The sequence below is a fragment of the Schistocerca americana genome, chromosome 2 (genome assembly GCF_021461395.2).
Source record: "Schistocerca americana isolate TAMUIC-IGC-003095 chromosome 2, iqSchAmer2.1, whole genome shotgun sequence".
NCBI classification, from domain to species: Eukaryota; Metazoa; Arthropoda; class Insecta; order Orthoptera; family Acrididae; genus Schistocerca; species Schistocerca americana.
In genome coordinates, this window is record NC_060120.1 from 374488353 (window position 1) to 374507073 (window position 18721).

The following is an 18721-nucleotide window of genomic DNA, read 5'->3' on the forward strand; positions in this document are numbered from 1 at the left end:
GCTATTGCTTAAAACATTTTGTTTCAACAACATTCATACTTAGTTATTGTCATTCTACGTATAGTCCACTCCTCTATCCCTACAAATTTCACATTTATGGGTACAGTGTTGAATGTAATCCTCTGTGATCCGCTTAAAAACCCGTACCGTCTATCTTGCACTACTTCAACAGACTGAAATGTTCCTCTTACTGCAGATTTGATCTTGGGGAATAGATAAGCCACATGGCACTAGATTAGCCGAATGTGGAGCATGGTCTAACATTCACCACGTTTACATGCAATACATCTTCCGTAAGACGAAAATCGAATTTCGCTATAATGTTTACATGTTAAGGTCCTGGCCAGCCGAAGTGGCCGTGCGGTTAAAGGCGCTGCAGTCTGGAACCGCAAGGCCGCTACGGTCGCAGGTTCGAATCCTGCCACGGGCATGGATGTTTGTGATGTCCTTAGGTTAGTTAGGTTTAACTAGTTCTAAGTTCTAGGGGACTAATGACCTCAGCAGTTGAGTCCCATAGTGCTCAGAGCCATTTGAACCATTTTTTTTTGTTAAGGTCTGAATCGGATTTCCTAGCGCAGTTAAATAGGTCGCCTGGAAAACAGCCGACACAGTTTAAGGTTTAGTCAACACAGTCACTATTTCTTTTCAATTAGACGAGATGAAAACTTCTTCAGTCTAACGTTTTTACTTATCCTTCACTGTAAAAAAAAAAAAAGCCACTCAGTCCATACTAACCGGAAAATTTTTAATAACAAGATGAAACCTGATAGCCGAAGCTCGTTTACGTGGGAGCGGAAATCCATTGCGGAATTGGAAGCGGACTTGCAGAACCGATTTTGAGGTGTTTACATGACCAATCAGAAGCGGAATGGGATATCGGTTTACGAAATCCGGTTTTGGGAGCCCCATGTGAACGCGGTGACTGGGAAGCTGTATTTCACTTCAAACCACTTAAAAGGCTACGTAGTGTGAGCCGGTGCTTATCTTGATGCACAAACCATGACTTGTTCTTCCACAATTCGGGTCGTTTGTTTTCTTATTTTTTGACAGAGTTGAGCAAGAACCTCAAGATACTAATGTTAATTAATAGTTTGACCTTCAGGAACACAGTGGAGAGAGATAATTCCATGAATATCGAAGAAAACAATTGTCATCGCTTTGAACCTTGATTTGCTCATTCGGGCTTTTTTCGCTCTCGGTGAGGTAGCCACAAGTTGAAAAACAAGTTTCGTCACATGTCAGCACTCTTTCCAAAAAATTAAGATTATTTTCAATGATATTTAAAGTGTCTGTACAAATATTTTGACGATCTTCTTTTTGTACGAAAATGGGAATTTTCGGCATTAGTTTTGCACACACTTTTCTGGTGTTAAATAGATTGCGTAAGATTTTCCTCCCATTCTTTGTCAATTCCAGCAGTTTCAGCAATCGATCGAATACTCAACCGGCGGTCATATCGAATCACATTACCTACTTTCCCGATATTTTCATACGTTTTTGAATTTTGAAGAGCATCCTGCGCATGAGTCCTCTTCAACGTATTTCTTGGAAACGCTTGAACCGCTCATAGACTCGCGTACGTGATAAACAGTCTTCGCCATCACGTGAAAATTCATGACAATTCGTTGTTCTGTTATTACATTTATCATTATCCCGGCAAAACAAATTTACAGCTCTTATAGAAACGAAACCCTATGCTACAGTGATTTCTCTACGGAAACCAGAGATGCCGCAGTCAAGCAGGCTTCACGTTTCACAGATACCGGGCGTTCATCTTTGGCACTTGCGTGCTTTGTGACGGCATCAGCCCCTTTATTTTACAGCCACATCTGAGTACATTTATACCACTTATGCAACTCCTGACTGACGCGAATTACCTTTTAGACAATTACTTCCTTTCCTTGCTGATCATAGTCATGATGAACATTGCTACATGTTATGCGCCAGCTAACAAAAAAAAAAAAAAAAAAAAAAAAAAAAAAAAACAAAAAAAAAAAAAAAAATAAAAGAATTGTAGACTTTTACTTGAAATTGAATATAACAGGCTTTCAAATGTTCAGGTGTGTGTGGAACACACACACCCATGCCCGAGGGAGGACTCGAACCTCCGCAGGGCCAGCCGCACAGCCCGGGACTGCAGCGCCCCTGACCGCTCGGCTAATCCCGCGCGGCAAATAACAAGCTTTACTGTCGGCTAGAGATTTCATTTCCGTGGTTGTGCTGAGAGTATTCAGGTAGTTTCTTTTTTCACTCTTCCTTATGTGAAGACAGTCCAGTTTATTCTTCGTTCTTGATTAGAATCTAAGAATATTTTTGTAACCATCAAACTCAAATGGATTATTGACGGAAACTTTTATTGGAGATCCAATGTACTAGGCAATTACATTTATATACGTAAATCTCACACGTAAATCTACTGATTTTCACACAATGAATACGTTTCGCATGACTGATGAGTTTCCCAAAACTATAGTCGTATGTGATTTTAATAAATATAGAAACACCATTTTGTAAATACGGCAGTCGAATGAAAACAAAACAAAGGGACAAACGCTAAGTAAACGATATGTCATTACAAATGTAATTGCTGTAACTGTTAATACATTTAGCCGGCCGCCGGTGGCCGAGCGGTTCTAGGCGCTTCAGTCTGGAACCGCGCGACCGCTGCGGTCGCAGGTTCGAATCCTGCCTCGGGCATGGGTGTGTGTGATGTCCTTAGGTTAGTTAGGTTTAAGTAGTTCTAAGTTCTAGGGGACTGATGACCTCAGATGTTAAGTCCCATAGTGCTCAGAGCCATTTTTTTGTGAATACATTTATCCCTCTGTGAGACAAGACGGTCAGTGGTTGCGTGGAAAAATGTTTTGCGGTTGCCTACAGAACCACGATTGTACCCATGGTTTGTACCCGAAACAAATCGACGGCAACCATTGTCTTTCTTCAGGACCCCAAACATACGTAATTCACCGGAGACGAGATCGAAGCCACGTGTTGTCCACATCGTGTCGGCCACGCTACTGAAGTTTCCCTGGAAGTCCTTACACGTCTTACATAACTCCAGATCTCTTCACACGTGATTTCCATGTTGTTGGAGCCCTGAAGAAAGACAAAGGTTGCCGCCGATTTGTTTCGGCTACAATCATGAGTACAATCGTGGTTGTGTAGGCAACTGCAAACATTTTTCCTCGAAAGCACTGACCGTCTTGTCTCACAGTGGGGTAACTGTATCAAATGTTATGGTGACAACTTTTGAAATAACAAACAGTTACATTTCTACCATGTGTCTCATTTTCATCTCACTTCTTCTTATATACTGTATGTATCTATTTCTGAAAGTCTTAATGGATGCAGCGCGAAGGGTTTTTTTCATCAGTGTACACAGACAATAACTTAGCACTTCTGGACAAACGGGATCTATTTGACATTGGAAAACTATTCAGTTTGTGATGCGCAAAACATGTACGTAACCCCCACAAAAAATCAACTTTCGTTTCCTACTACGACGCTTCCTTGCTCCGTTCACAATAATACATTTACCATCTGTAGATCGAAATTTTGTTCCTCGAGTCACATAAAATGGAATATTAAAATACGCAAAGTAATAGAGGCAGTAGACCTATGATATAACTTTGCGTGATGTAGATTTTAATTTCTCCTTACGCAGATGATGTGCTGTTGTAACTCTACGTATCTTTCTTCGTAAATATTGTCTAAACGACGCATGTGCTGAACCATGTATAAACTAGAAATATAATTCCTCTAATAGAATATATTTACTGAGCCAGTCAAATGCTTTCACTTTCAGTAGATCCCAAGTGATAGTACTCAATTACTTATGTGCTTAGTGAACGTGGTTCAGTGGAGAGGTCCTTTCGAAATGCAAATAGTGACTGGCAAATATCTCACAATTACACAGGGGAGTGCAAACCCCTGGGTATGTTATCCTCTCAACAAGTTATCGAAATTGCAAGAGTGAGACTGAAATGTACAGTGTGGCGTCTTTGGAGTCACCTTTCTTACACCGATGTCTAATTACCAAAGATTTTAATTTATCTGTACCGCATTAAAAACGTAATTATGGAATCGCCGTGTTGCACGGCCGAATAATAACTATCAGTAATCATGTGAGAACACTTTGTTTTCAGAGCCCCTATGATTTTCCTAATTTTGCTGGGAGATGTAAGAGACATTGTTGACTAAATTTTCTTTGCGTCTCTTCATCAATGTTAAGTCTTCTTTGCGTATGAGCTTTTATCACCTACTTTAAAGAATTAGTCATTAAAATATTTTTAACACAGGATTTGCCTTTAATAATGTTCCCTGTCTCTTCAACAGCACTAGCATTTTTTATTTGATCATCTGAGCTGCCAGTTTCAGGTAAGTTGAGCTTACTCCTGAATATTTCTACATCCTTTATTAATATGTTAGAAAACTGTTTATAACACAGAGTAGTTTTAGGTCATTGCAGGTAATATCTCGGGACAAAAAATTATTTTCCATCCAAGGGTACTTACCGGCTGCCCTGTCGTGCTCCGCCAGTGACTCGTTGGATGCGGTACGGATGGGCGTGCGATCAGCAAGCCGTGTCAAAAACAGTTCACACATTCAGTTAACGTAGAACAGATTGTGTGAGCTGTTCATTATTGTCGCTAATTATTCACAAATTGTGAGCCAAACCTGTTAACTACTACGCCACTTTTGAACTCTGATATTCTATGCGAAATACTCTTCATTTTCATTCAATTTAGACTGTATATGTAATAAATGTTAATTGCATTGCTGACTGATGTCTGTATTCTACGGGGGATAATCGGCATGTAAGGAACGATCGGTCGCGAAATGGAAGCCACAGTGAAAATCCGATGAAGCTTTGTACATATATGTTGGGCAGTGTAGCTAATAGGCCAGTAGATAGCGTCATGTCTCTTTGCTCAGTTCTGAGCGTACAGTGAGCGTGTAAAGACGCTTAGAAAACAATGCAATTTCGTAGGTTTCACAGAAGTACAGCCACTTCGTCGCTGGACTTCCAAGGCGTAAGGGGTGAAGGGCTAATTTTCTCTTTATTTCAGCATGAGAAGGACGTCGAGGACTAGGTTTTTTGGCCCTCCTAAGTTGTTGGTTATTCCATTAATTTTCCTAATGCTACACATTGTTCATTGGACTTTAAATTTCTATCACAAGACGTTACATTACTTTCTCTCCTTTTTTGTTTATAAACATTCTGAACCATGATTTATCTTCAAAGAATTCTCTTAAGAATTATTTTATTTACTAGCGATTCATCAAGAACATTAACACATTTGATCACACTATGTAAGCATGGAAGCAGTTGCCAGGGAGTAACTGATGAAATCATAACCAAATTCCTTTTAACAAATGGGAATTTTATTCACTTTAATAGTGCCTAAAAGCATTTTTTAAAAGAAACAGATTTAAAATTATAATCAGAATGCATCCTCTAAAAATCAAAGTTACAATTTATTGAGAGGCAGAAACAAACAAGTTTTTATTGTATGAGCTTTCGGGCAGAGAACCTCGCCGCTCCCTTTTGACACGGCCGTAGTTACGACCGCTCACAACAGTCTCTGAAAGACTACACTGGTGCAAATCTTCAACACACCAGATAACTTTAACAAGCACACAAACTATGCACCTCCCGTAGGAGGGATGGAGATGGTACAAAACACTAACAATTAAAATATTAACCATGCCACCGAAGGTGCAACTTGATTTTAACTTCTAAGAAAAGTCTTACGCTGAAAGGGTGGCAACTTTATATACTAAAATGATCATTTAAATATAAGCCAATGAAATGCAATCTTATATAAAATTCTACAAGGTTGGCCAAACAATAGTTAAGATGCTCTACAGTACACAGATACCGCCCCTCAATATCATAGGCAATAATATCAAAGTTTCCAAAGATCAAAACATGTTTCAGGTATTAGGTCGTTACACTCCAAGCAATAAATTCGTTAACACACCAAATCCGACAAACATGACAGAGGCAGATACTAACGTACGGTCGATTGATAGGGAGATTACCGAACAACCCGAACCGCAGGTTGCTCTAACCCGTCCCTACTCCACAAGGGAAAAACGGACCACCCAGTTTATAACCAACCACCTTCCCGTGGGTGAGCAAACGGAGAAGAATGGTGGGACGACCCCAAAGCAAAACGGCTGGTGACCTCACCAAGAAAACAAGTAGAATTTAACAAGAGTAAATCAAACAACATATCGCCAATCACGTAACTTCTAATAAACTGCGATTTCTCGAGAAGACCTGGCGCAGCACCCCCAAATCGTTCTTCCGAACCGTCCGCTGCCAGGCGCTTCAACGGACGCAGGGAGGCACGCCGATCTCCCTTCTCACGGCGTCACAGCTCGCACCGGCCAGACTGAAGTTGTGGGTTGACTCCTGTTGCTCTCGTGTCGACCGCGAAGTCACTACCCCTCGCTATACGCCGCGGCCCTCTGGACTCACGTGGCGACCACACATGCGCCGACGCTCAAGACGGACAAGTCATCTTGTGTCTCAGTGCGTAACCGACCAACCGATCGATCCAACCGCCAATGACCATTGCCTGAGCAAACTCGAGCAGACTCGCGGCCTAACGCGCAGACTCAGATGCAGGAACTAAGCGCCGACCGGGCGACCACTCGCTGGCGGAGTGGAAAGACTCTCATTTTGCCGGCTTGAAAGATTGATCCGAACGACAGACATATTAGCACTCCGAACGACCGACAGACGCTAACTGCCTAACAAATGCGGACAAGAGACAGACTAGCAAGCTGGGGACGAGAGACTGACCCAGGGTTTGCAGCAGTTTGAGATTGCTGTTGCAGTTTATCCCCCAGGAGGAGCATCCATATCAGATTGACGGCGGGAGTGTTGTTAGGCAAAGGCTTTGTTTTGTCTTCACGTTCAGATATTGACACGACAGGGTTGATTGGTGAAACAGGTGCATAGTGCTGTTGCGTTTTCCCTGAACATCGTCCCTGAAGAGGAGATTCCGGCCCAGTATCACTCCCAGGCATTTCACCTGATGTATCCAAGGGAGTGCCATGTTGTGCGGTGTGAGACGGTCTCTGAGTTAGGGCCGACGTCGAATAAACACAATGGCCTGAGTCTTCTCCGTATTCAGGGTAATGCAGTTAGCTGCTGTCCTAGGAGAATAAGTCCAAGCTGACTTTGTAGGCACCTTATCGCCGCATCGACACTGCGGCAGCTGCTAAGGATCACCGTATCGTCAGCAATTTGCGCAAGGGCGACTTGTGGAAGCAATAGCCGGTCATTCACGTACGAGACGAATAGAATCAAGGACAGAACGGAGCCCTGAGGGATGCCTTCCGGCTGTTTTTGAATGCTGGACCGCTGATCATGAGTTCGGATAAAGAAGCGCCTGTTCTGAAGATAGCTGTCAATCTTCGTGCAGTAGTCTGGAATGGTGGGGACGTCATGCAGTTTGGTGAGCTGCTTATTTTTCCGTACTCGACCGTATGCTTTTCCAACATCGAAAAAGGATGGTTCTCACGGTTCGTATTATATGCTGTATACCCTGTAAGCCATAGGAGCTGGAGCTTGGTCGACAGGCGTGACTGGAGGGTGAACTGGTCTGGGCGTATCGCATCCCCTTCGGTGATTTCTGAGTGAAGTCGCTGGAGAATGATCCGTTCAAGTACTTAGAAGAGTGTTGCCAGGAAGCTGATGGGACGATAGTATCACAGTTGGCCATGGTCCTTCAAATGTTCAGAATGTTCAAATGTGTGTGAAATCTTATGGAACTTAACTGCCAAGGTCATCAGTCCCTAAGCTTACACACTACTTAACCTAAATTATCCTAAGGACAAACACACATACCCATGCCCGAGGGAGGACTTGGAGCATGGTCCTTCCTCAGCTTTGGTAGTAGTGCTAAGTGCCAATCAGATGGGAAGTATCCTAGCAGGTGGCAATTCTTAAAAATGCGAGTTATCAAGTTATCAGCATCAGTGGTTCATTCCACGTCCGGTACGGTGGCTGAGTGGTTGTCGAAAATAATGTCTCTCGCCAAGTATGGGTGTTTATCCTGATTTCGGGCAGCCCCACATAACGTAACTGTCATGCATTTCCTTCTTCATAAATGTTCTCAGCCACACACTTTATGGCCAACGGCTGCTACTGCAGTGTTTTCGGCGGGAAATGTTTGATCACCCACCACAGAGCTCCGACTTGGCTCCCTCTGATTCTCATCTCTCGAAACTCATCAGTATGGAGAGTTCAAATAAGCTTATTATGTATTAATTAACTGTAGTTGTTATTGCTTGGTAGCGTTCGCATCCAATGGGCGAGCTCCCACGACAAATTGCTGGTACAGATATCTCGTTACTCCAGTGTCATGCAGAGGCTTGTGATTCGGAGGATGGCGACTGGGAGAGCGCGGGGTGAGTTTGGGGGTGGGGGAGGGGGAGTAAACGAGCCCGGCGCTACGTGCCATGGGCTATCGGCTGGCGACGATCGGCTGCACAAAAGCTGCCAGCGGCCGTGGCATGGCACACAAAAGGCGTCCCCCATTAAATGGTCAACTGCCTCTACAGAGGAGCTTTAATCTAGTGTGTGCACTGACTGGAAGTAGGTGGCCCGCTGCTGAGTGCTGTGCGCCTCACGTAGCAAAGGATACGGGTCACAGTTTTCTCTGCGGCAACAAAGCGAAACGACTGCAATTGGATTTCTCGACTCGTGGCTACAAGGCATTATAAGAACTCTAAAAATAACAGTAGGATGGTAAAATATTTATCTACGTAGAAAAATATTACCGTATTTATGCGTCTTTTTACACTGACCCATGTATGAAGGCTATTCATAAGGTTTTCATTATTACCGAAAAAGAATCAAACTGCGGTCATGTAGCTGCTAACGGCGTTAGTCTCTGAAATATCCACCCTTCAACCTGACACGTTGTTCCCGAACTATGGATGAGTTGTTGAAGAATCGTTTCAACTCGAAAATCACCTTGTCGTCTTTCTGGAAATGCTTGCCATGCTATGATTTCTTCATCGAAGAAAGGGGTAGAAGTCACCGGGTATTATTTTAGAAGAATGTGGGGTATGAGGTACATTTCACAATAGTGCCTCATGTAAAAGTTCACCAGTGTGCTACAATGTGGTGCCCCGCAACCTTTTCACTTATATGCGTAGCAATCTAACTAAATTAAATATATTAATTTTTTTTATACAAACTGAGCTCTTTAAATACGTTTAAATTTATAACTAATTCCTTAACATCGAGAGGAATAGTATAAAATGGAAAGAAAAGTTAATATCAACAGGAATTGAAACCAAATTCATGAACTGACAGTCCATGTGCTGGATCGCTCTGCCATTGCGCCGTCAAGACAATGGCTCCTCAAAAATTCCTCATATTCGACACTTGCACAGTGTGCTACAAGCAGTTTCAAAGAAAAATACTGACCCGCTATGATTAATGTAGCACTCGTGGTGTTTGAAGGGACGACGACACATCAGAACATGCGCAGTCGAAAACAGACAGCTGTCTCTCCTATGTGAGTTGACTGTAGCGAGGCTGCCCATCATTGAAGCACGCGACACTGAATTCTAGTTATAGCGGCGAGAGTACCACGGAAGATGCTTCCGTACGTTTTATTTCCATACCAGCGCACATTTGAAGAGAAACATGTAATTTTAGCGCGATTTCTGGATCGCATTCGAAGAGAAATAGCGTAATATTAGTGCGACTTCTGACTCGCATTTGAAGATAAATGATATAGTTTTAGTGTGATATGTACAACCAGCTGTAGCACATTGGCACATGATAAGGACCACCACTGAAATTTACTAACCCAAAGAGCCAATATGCGTGAAAGTGTCCAGTGCAGAATGAATAAGGATGCTGCCGTGAAGCAAAAACGTCCCCTTGGACAGCTTTCCACAACGATACGTCTTGTCTGCCTCCTGTAATCTCATCTGGAGATTTCGGTAATATGCTGCTATCACGATTCGACCCCTTAAAAGTGCACTACTGACCATTAAAACTGCTACACCAAGAAGAAATGCAGATGTTAAACGGGTATTCATTGGACACATATATTATACTACAACTGACATGTGATTGCATTTACACGCAATTTGGGTGCATAGATGCTGAGAAATCAGTACACGACTGGGCATTGAGTCAAACAGAGCTTGGATGGCGTGTACAGGTACAGCTTCCCATGCAGCTTCAACCCGGTACCACAGTTCAACAAGAGTAGTGACTGGAGTATTGTGACGAGCGAGTTGCTCGTCCACCACTGACCAGACGTTTTCAATTGGTGAGAGATCTGGAGAATGTGCTGGCCAGGGCAGCAGTCGAACATTTTCTTTATCCAGAAAGGCCCGTACAGGACCTGCAACATGCGGTCGTGCATTATCCTGCTGAAATGTAGGGTTTCGCAGGGATCGATTGAAGGGTAGAGCCACGGGTCGTAACACATCTGAAATGTAACGTCCACTGTTCCAAGTGCCGTCAATGCAAAGTGACCGAGACGTGTAACCAACGGCACCCCATACCATCTAAGCTTACGAGCAGCTAAGTCACGCACTTTTTTCATTAAAGATATATGAAACTGGTCACTTTCATCTTGGGCTTCAAACCATCGCAAGGCAGTATCTAAACAAGTGAACACCTCAGAAACTGTTGGTATACTTTCATCTTCACTTCTGGAGCACTGATTGATGAGATGCTGGCGGCGTCATCTTTATCAGTGACGACGTTTACAATCTCGCTGTCCTGCATGATTTGGTGCCCTGGATCTGCATCATCGATATTCATCCATTCTGAACGTCTTCTTCATCACATTCGTGGCAATCTATTTCTTTTAGCATACCGAGAATTTCGGACATCGTTCTGTTCGTCATTTTCAAACATACCTTGTGAATTTTCTTCTGTGTCCAAAATTTGATTCCAGGCTTTCTTCAAATTCTCTTCCTTTACACTATTCCATGCTGCGCTGATCATGTAGGACGCGTCTTGCAAGTCAATATTCTTATGATTTCTTAAGAGACTTTCTTCTCCATCCTCTTCTCTTTCTAACAACAACTTACGCAACAATTCTTTCCTGTAATATCGTTTGAGAGTCTCTATAACGCCTTGATCCATGGGCTGTAATAAGGAGGTTACGTTAGGTGGAAGAAATATTACTTTTTTTTATTTAATAAAATTGCAGCCAAATGGCCATATACAGTTACTTTGCTTAACATTTTACATTTACATTTTACATTTTTGCATATTCATTTATCGATTTCACTCTTTTACTGCACAGTTCTATGTGATATCGTTCACAGGCTTCGTTACACAGTTCACATACACATGTTGCGGTTGGGTCGTGATAAGTTTTGTTTTTGCAGATTAGATGATGAAAGCCGTGAATAGAAAGTCTAGTTACGACATGTCGCTGTTCGAAGTTGGAGCTGTCCATGAGCGGTTCGTCATTGCTTCGGTGCTATAAAACTCCGGTCATATTTTTTCTCGTTTGTCCTCCATGATCTTCAGTTGCTTTCTGGAAGCCCTGGTGTGTGGCATCATATATCGAAGTCTGATGTCTTCAATGAGGAATGTCTCTCTCGCTAACAGGTACACTAGTCTTGATCTTGTAGTCTTTGAGAGACCTAGTGCTCTTTTTAGATAGGTCGATTTTACCTTTTCTAGTGTTTCTAGATTTTTTTCTGTCAGGTGGTCCCATATAACCTCCATCCCATAGGCCAGGATTGGCAATATTTTTGTGTCGAATAATTTCATGGCTGTTTCTAGACTGAGTAGGCGGATGTTTTTGATGTCCTGTATTGCTATTATTGCTTGGGCTGCACGTTCTGTTGTATGTTTTGTGAAGCATTTGGCTGTTGGTTGCAATGTCACTCCTAGGTATTTAAAGTTTGATGAGATTTTTATTTTTTGTCCTGTGATACTCATTTCCGCATTCTTGGATGTTTTGCCTCCTTTTCTGAAAATTACCATTTCTGTCTTTGTTATGTTTATGTGTAGTTCGTGTTCACTGCACCATCTGTCTATTTTCTCAATTATTCTCTGCAGCTTCGGTATATCTGTTGAACCTACGGCTATCTCGTCAGCGTATGCATATACATACACATCTTCTTCATTTTCTCCAATTCGGAGTACTTCTTCAGTTGCAAGAATGTAAAGCAAAGGGCTCATTGGGTCACCCTGTAAGACTCCGTTCAATTGCAGAATGGGGTTCGAAAAAGAGAGGTTGTCTGATATTGGAATTAAGTTGTATTCGAGGATTGACTTGATTATTCTTGCCCATACGCTATCTTTTCCCATTGTGTTTTCCAGTTTTCGGACTATGAGCTCCCTTTCCAATAGGTCAAAGGCTTTGGTAAAGTCTATGAACACTGTGTAGAACATTTGTTTCTTTTGTAGCGCTTCATCGATGTTGTTTAGAAGAAGCCCGACTGCCGTAAGTGTTGATCTTCCAGATCTGAAGCCCATTTGTCGTTCTGGGAGATGACAGAGGCTTGGATTTTTTGTGTTATTATCTTTGAAAACATCTTGAATTGAGTATTTTCCAGGGCTATGCCTCTGTACTTGTTTGGGTCCATTGGGTCTCCTCTACCTTTGTAGAGAACTTTTATTGTCGAGTGTCTCCATTGTGTCGGAATTCTTCCAAGTTCCAGGCATTTGTTAAAACGTTTGGTCCATATGTGTTGGAGGGCCTCTTTTGCATCTTTTGTATGTTAATTATATATAGTATCAGGTCCTGCTGCTTTCTTGTTCTTCAGTGCTTTTATTACTTATTTATGAACTTTTATGAACTCGTCTTTTTCGTTTAAAATATCACATGACGGATGAGTTGGTGCATTGTCAAGGAGAAGTAGTGTTTTCTCCCTCTTCCCATTCTTTAGCTGATGAGCTTTTACATAGGCTACGAAAACGTCCAGAAACCTCTTCATAAAAATCGTACTATCCATCCAGACACTCTTTTGTGAGGTGTACACAACGTGCAAGGTTGACATATTAACGTGCTTCAAACAACGCGGTTTTTTACTTTTACCAATGACGAACATAGGCAGTCGGTAACTTCCAGTAGCATTAGCACAAGCCAAAGCTGTAATACGGTCCTTCTACATATCTACATCTACATTTATATTCCGCAAGCCACCCAACGGTGTGTGGCGGAGGGCACTTTACGTGCCACTGTCATTAGCTCCCTTTTCTGTTCCAGTCGCGTATGGTTCGCGGGAAGAAAGACTGTCTGAAAGCCTCCGAGCGCGCTCGAATCTCTCTAATTTTACATTCGTGATCTCCTCGGGAGGTATAATTAGGGGGAAGCAATATATTCGATACCTCATCCAGAAACGCACCCTCTCGAAACCTGGACAGCAAGCTACACCGCGATGCAGAGCGCCTCTCTTGCAGAGTCTGCCACTTGAGTTTGCTAAACATCTCAGTAACGCTATCACGATTACCAAATAACCCTGTGACGAAACGCGCCGCTCTTCTTTGGATCTTCTCTATCTACTCCGTCAACCCGATCTGGTACGGATCCCACACTGATGAGCAATACTCAAGTATAGGTCGAACGAATGTTTTGTAAGCCACCTCCTTTGTTGATGGACTACATTTTCTAAGGACTCTCCCAATGAATCTCAACCTGGTACCCGCCTTACCAACAATTAATTTTATATGATTATTCCACTTCAAATCGTTCCGCATGCATACTCCCAGATATTTTACAGAAGTAACTGCTACCAGTGTTCGTTCCGCTATCATATAATCATACAATAAAGGATCCTTCTTTCTAAGTATTCGCAACACATTACATTTGTCTATGTTAAGGGTCAGTTGCCACTCCCTGCACCAAGTGCCTATCCGCTGCAGATCTTCCTGCATTTCGCCACAATTTTCTAATGCTGCAACTTCTCTGTATACTACAGCATCATCCGCGAAAAGCCGCATGGAACTTCCGACACTATCTACTAGGTCATTTATATATATTGTGAAAAGCAATGGTCCCATAACACTCCCCTGTGGCACGCCAGAGGTTACTTTAACGTCTGTAGACGTCTCTCCATTGATAACAACATGCTGTGTTCTGTTTGCTAAAAACTCTTCAATCCAGCCACACAGCTGGTCTGATATTCCGTAGGCTCTTACTTTGTTTATCAGGCGACAGTGCGGAACTGTATCGAACACCTTCCGGAAGTCAAGAAAAACAGCATCTACCTGGGAGCCTGTATCTAATATTTTCTGGGTCTCATGAACAAATAAAGCGAGTTGGGTCTCACACGATCTCTGTTTCCGGAATCCATGTTGATTCCTACAGAGTAGATTCTGGGTTCTAAAATTCTACAACAGATCGACGTCAGAGATATGGGTCTATAGTTTTGCGCATCTGCTCGACGACCCTTCTTGAAGACTGGGACTACCTGTGTTCTTTTCCAATCATTTGGAACCTTCCGTTCCTCTAGAGACTTGCGGTACACGGCTGTTAGAAGGGGGGCAAGTTCTTTCGCGTACTCTGTGTAGAATCGAATTGGTATCCCGTCAGGTCCAGTGGACTTTCCTCTGTTGAGTTAGTCCAGTTGCTTTTCTATTCCTTGGACACTTATTTCGATGTCAGCCATTTTTTCGTTTGTGCGAGGATTTAGAGAAGGAACTGCAGTGCGGTCTTCCTCTGTGAAACAGCTTTGGAAAAAGGTGTTAAGTATTTCAGCTTTACGCGTGTCATCCTCTGTTTCAATGCCATCATCATCCCGGAGTGTCTGGATATGCTGTTTCGAGCCACTTACTGATTTAACGTAAGGCCAGAACGTCCTAGGATTTTCTGTCAAGTCGGTACATAGAATTTTACTTTCGAATTCACTGAACGCTTCACGCATAGCCCTCGTTACGCTGACTTTGACATCGTTTAGGTTCTGTTTGTCTGTGAGGTTTTGGCTGCGTTTAAACTGGGAGTGAAGCTCTCTTTGCTTTCGCAGTAGCTTCCTAACTTTGTTGTTGAACCACGGTGGGTTTTTCCCGTCCCTCACAGTTTTACTCGGCACTTACCTGTCTAAAACACATTTTACAATTGCCTTGAACTTTTTCCATAAACACTCAACATTGTCAGTGTCGCAACAGAAATTTTCATTTTGATCTGTTAGGTAGTCTGAAATCTGCCTTCTATTACTCTTGCTAAACAGATAAACCTTCCTGCCTTTTTTTATATTCCTATTAACTTCCATATTCAGGGATGCTGCAACGGCCTTATGATCACTGATTCCCTGTTCTGCACTTACAGAGTCGAAAAGTTCGGGTCTGTTTGTTATCTGCAGGTCCAAGATGTTATCTCCATGAGTCGGCTTTCTGTTTAATTGCTCGAGGTAATTTTCGGATAGTGCACTCAGTATAATGTCACTCGATGCTCTGTCCCTACCACCCGTCCTAAACATCTGAGTGTCCCAGTCTATATCTGGTAAATTGAAATCTCCACCTAAGACTATAATATGCTGAGAAAATTTATGTGCAGTGTATTCCAAATTTTCTCTCAGTTGTTCTGCAACTAATGCTGCTGAGTCGGGAGGTCGGTAAAAGGAGCCAATTATTAACATAGCTCGGTTGTTGAGTGTAACCTCCACCCATAATATTTCACAGGAACTATCCACTTCTACTACCTACAGGATAAACTACTACTAACAGCGACAGACACGCCACCACCGGTTGCATGCAATCTATCCTTTCTAAACACCGTCTGTACCTTTGTAAAAATTTCGGCGGAATTTATCTCTGGCTTCAGCCAGCTTTCTGTACCTATAACAATTTCAGCTTCGGTGCTTTCTATCAGCACTTGAAGTTCCGGTACTTTACCAACTCAGCTTCGACAGTTTACAATTACAATACCGATTGCTGCTTGGTCCCCGCATGTCCTGACTTTGCCCCACACCCTTTGAGGCTGTTGCCCTTTCTGTACCTGCCCGAGGCCATCTAACCTAAAAAACCGCCCAGTCCACGCCACACAACCCCTGCTACCCGTGTAGCCGCTTGCTGCGTGTAGAGGACTCCTGACCTATCCAGCGGAACCCGAAACCCGACCACCCTATGGCGCAAGTCGAGGAATCTGCAGCCCACACGGTCGCAGAACCGTCTCAGCCTCTGATTCAGACCCTCCACTCGGCTCTGTACCAAAGGTCCGCAGTCAGTCCTGTCGACGATGCTGCAGATGGTGAGCTCTGCATTCATCCCGCTAGCGAGACTGGCAGTCTTCACCAAATCAAATAGCCGCCGGAAGCCAGAGGGGATTTCCTCCGATTCATAGCGACACACATCATTGGTGCCGACGTGAGCGACCACCTGCAGATGGTTGCACCCTGTACCCTTCATGGCATCTGGAAGGACCCTTTCCACATCTGGAATGACTCCCCCGGTATGCACACGGAGTGCACATTGGTTTTCTTCCCCTCTCTTGCTGCCATTTCCCTAAGGTGCCCCATTACGCGCCTGACGTTGGAGCTCCCAGCTACCAGTAAGCTCACCCTCTGCGACCGCCCGGATCTTGCAGACTGAGGGGCAACCTCTGGAACAGGACAAGCAGCTATCTCCGGCCGAACATCAGTATCAGCCTGAGACAGAGCCTGAAACCGGTTCGTCAGACAAACTGGAGAGGCCTTCCGTTCAGCCCCCCGGAATGTATTTCGCCCCCTGCCACAACTCGAGATGACCTCCCACTCTACCACAAGTGAGGGATCAGCCTCAATGTGGGCAGTATCCCGGGCAGCCACAGTCTTAGTCCGATCGGGGGATGCGTGGGACGAGCTGGCCGTCCCCAACACACCCCCATCCGGACCCCCACATAGATGCCCATTGGCAACAGCTTCAAGCTGTGTGACCGAAGCCAACACTGCCTGAAGCTGGGAGCGAAGGGATGCCAACTCAGCCTGCATCCGAACACAGCAGTTGCATTCCCTATCCATGCTAAAAACTGTTGTGCAAAGAACGTCTGAACTAATCTACAGAGAGCACAAACAAATCAACACAAAATTTAAACGGTTATTAAAATACAAGATTGCCTAATAAATGCAGTAATGCTGCTACTTGCGCACTGCTGACACACTGCTTGGCGGCGGAACGAGACTACGCGATTTTACACTATTCGGGTACTAAAACGCGATGCTACAACTCTCAAATACTATAATACGCCCGAAATTTATGAATTTAAACAATGCAAGTACCAAAAACACGCAAAGAAATTAAGAATTAAACTATGTAACAAATGAGTGATCTAGGAGTATACGACTTTCTGCTGGAAGCTGCTTATCCAACGGCGGCAGGGAGCATACCTTGCTTGTTTTAGGACCAAGTGCTGCTAATTCATGACGTGAAACAAGAGTTTTTCTCGGTAAAGCTTTGGAGTTAAGTCCAGTTTAGTCAGCATTGTAAACGTTTTCGAGAGCATAATCTTCTTCCCTTAATACGTCCCTTAGTTTGACTTTGTAAGAATCAGCTGCTGAAGAATCAGCCGACAGTTTTTCTCCCTGTATTGTAAGCTCACGAATGCCATGTCTTGACTTGAAGCGTTTTAACTAGCCCGTGCTCGCTTTAAAGTTCGAGGGCCCTCCAAGTTTTTCGTTGAAGTGCATTGCCTTCTCACACAGAATGGGACCTGAGATAGGTTCTCCTTCCGATCTCTTTTGTGTAAACCACTTGTAAACAGCATCATCTAGATCTGTGTTAGTGGCGAGCTTCATAGTTTTGTTGATCCATCAGTAGAATCAAGCATAGCTATAGAATTTGCTATGCTCGTCTTTTGTTTTCGTAATTGCCGACTTCCCCACCTTGTACTCATTGGATAAAGTGGTTGCAGATTCACCTTCTTCTAACCTTTTAATAATCTCGTACTTGTCCCTCATAGAAAGGACAACACGTTTACGTTTAAGCATTTTGTATCGTCAAGTTCACTTCTTCACGCAGCAGCACACAAGTGGTCGTAACAGAGAACAGAAGGTGACTGTTCGCACCGTGAAAAGCTCTTCTTGGTGGCGCGCAATCCTTCAAACTGCGCGGAGCGGCACGCCTCAACTCCAAGCTGGCGCAGCTGTTGTTGTGAACAGCTTTGATACTGCCGCTACTTCTACTGCCAGTGCCAAGCCGACAGAAGTGTGCTGATTGTTGAAACACAGCGACTGGCGGCTTGGCCGGTCAGCAGCGCCTTGTGACGGCCCTATTAGAAGCAATGTTCCGCCAGCTGTGGCACAGTGCGGAGACTACTGTGGGAACCTTGGTTTGGGAGTGAGGGGGATGATGGACGGTAGGGTGGGAGAGTAACAGGTGCGAGCGAGTACACAGTTCGGTTAAGCGGTCGTTCGGTTGACCGACGTTCGGATAATCGACGCTCTACTATGTATATATATTCTCGAAAAAAGAAAACAAACAGAGAGCAATTATTGTCGAAATAAAAGATTTAGACCTGAATGTCAAAGAAATAAGATATACCTTTCGGTAAAGTGTGTTTCTGAATGTAATATTGTTGTATGATCAACGGAGAACTGATACAAATCCAAAAATAGATGATGAGTTCTTACATATGTTGACTGAATTAATTAAGGTAACCAAAGTCCAATGCCTGTTGCTGATGTGTACGTAAAGGGTGAGGGACTGTGTAACTATAGCTTGATAAAAATGGTCATCACTTTCGAACACCTTCTGTAAATGGACGTTCATGCCACCTTTTTGACCTTCGTTGACCTT

The 18721-nt window shown here is 43.5% G+C and overlaps 1 protein-coding gene across 1 annotated transcript in view; it reads left to right on the top strand.

Annotated features, from left to right (window-relative positions):
* LOC124595855 overlaps positions 1–18721 on the top strand; it is a 77767-nt gene that overhangs the window by 14897 nt on the left and 44149 nt on the right. The gene's annotated exons all lie outside the window — the stretch shown is intronic.